General features: G+C 49.3%; 1 protein-coding gene across 3 annotated transcripts in view; it reads left to right on the top strand.

The window, feature by feature from the left end:
• Positions 1-1,542, top strand: part of INSR (insulin receptor) — a 169,629-nt gene that overhangs the window by 119,359 nt on the left and 48,728 nt on the right. The window lies entirely within an intron of this gene.

The following is a 1,542-nucleotide window of genomic DNA, read 5'->3' as shown; positions in this document are numbered from 1 at the left end:
AACAGAGTTTCGCTCTTGTCTCCCAGGCTGGAGTTCAATGGCGCATTCTCGGCTCACTGCAACCTCTGCCTCCCGGGTTCAAGATTCTCCTGCCTCAGCCTCCCAGGAAGCTGAGATTACAGGCGCCCACCACCATGTCCAGCTAATTTTTGTTTTTTTAGTAGAGACATGGTTTCACCATGTTGGCCAGGTGTGGTCTCGAACTCCTGATCTCAGGTGATTCAGGTGATTCAGCCACCTGAAGTGCTGGGATTACAGGCATGAGCCACCGTGCCCGGCCTTGAATTCAAACTTTTTAAATCACCCTATCTTCTTCAGTTAATCCCCTCTCATCCTATATCTTTTAGTGATACCAAAAGACTTACAGTTTTCAGAAACTTCTAGCTCCCAGGTGTTTGGACTCCCTCCCCACCCCCAGCTCCCTCAGCCACCTCCGTTACTTTGGGTTTTTTGGGTTTTGTTTGGTTGGTTGATTTTTTTTTTCTTTCTTTCTTTCTTTGAGAAACGATCTTGTTCTGTCGCCCAGGCTGGAGTGCGGTCGTGCGATCACAGCTCACTGCAGCATCAGCCTCCTGAGGTCCAGCGATCCTCCCATCTCAGATCCCAACTAGCTGGGACCACAGGCGTGCTTCCTCATGCCTGGCTGATTTTTATGATTTTTAGTAGAGACAGGGTCTTGCTATGTGACCCAGGCTGGTCTCAAACTCCTGAGCTCAAGCAGTCCTCCCGCCTCAGCCTCCCAAAGTGCTGGGATTACAGGTATGAGCCACTCTGTCAGCCACCTCCATTCTTGAGGGGAAGGTTTTGTAGGCTGAATGCCAGGTCATCGACACGATCCAGTGGCTTCAAGTCTGCCCCGTGACTGGGTTCAATTAAGGACAGATGTTAATCGGAAAAATGTGAGTTTATTGATCTCTTCCCACTATCCTCTCTTTCCCCAGTGGCGTCTATGTAGAGCCCAGAACAGAGAGAGTTTAGCTCATAGTCAGAGAGCATTAGTGTTTGTTGCAGAAATGGATAAATGAATGCTCACATAATCTGGGATGTGAATGGGCTACTGCTTGGTATCCTGTGCCCTGATTGGATGAGAATTCCCTCTATGTCTCCAGTTTTCTCTGATGTTAAAGAACACTGCGGCAGCCAGACACGGTGGCTCACACCTGTAATCCCAGCACTTTGGGAGGCCAAAGCAGGCGGATCACCTGAGGTCGGGAGTTCGAGACCAGCCTGGCTAACATGCCAAAATCCCATCTCTACCAAAACTACAAAAATTAGCCAGGCATGGTGGCGGGCACCTGTAATCCCAGCTACTCAGGAGGCTGAGGCAGGAGAATGGCTTGAACCCGGGAGGTGGAGGTTGCAGTGAGCAGAGATCATGCCACTGCACTCCAACCTGGGTCACAGAGCAAGACTCTGTCTCAAACAAAACAAAACAAACAAAAACCAAAAACCAAAACCGAAACAAACAAAAACAAAACAATATAAACAAAATAAACAGCGGGGCGCAGTGGCTCAAGCCTGTAATCCCAGCACTTTGGGAGG

The sequence above is a fragment of the Colobus angolensis genome, unplaced genomic scaffold (genome assembly GCF_000951035.1).
Source record: "Colobus angolensis palliatus isolate OR3802 unplaced genomic scaffold, Cang.pa_1.0 Scaffold22, whole genome shotgun sequence".
Taxonomy (NCBI): Eukaryota; Metazoa; Chordata; class Mammalia; order Primates; family Cercopithecidae; genus Colobus; species Colobus angolensis.
Note: the sequence above shows the minus strand (reverse complement) of the source record. Positions and strands in the feature narration are given on the sequence as shown.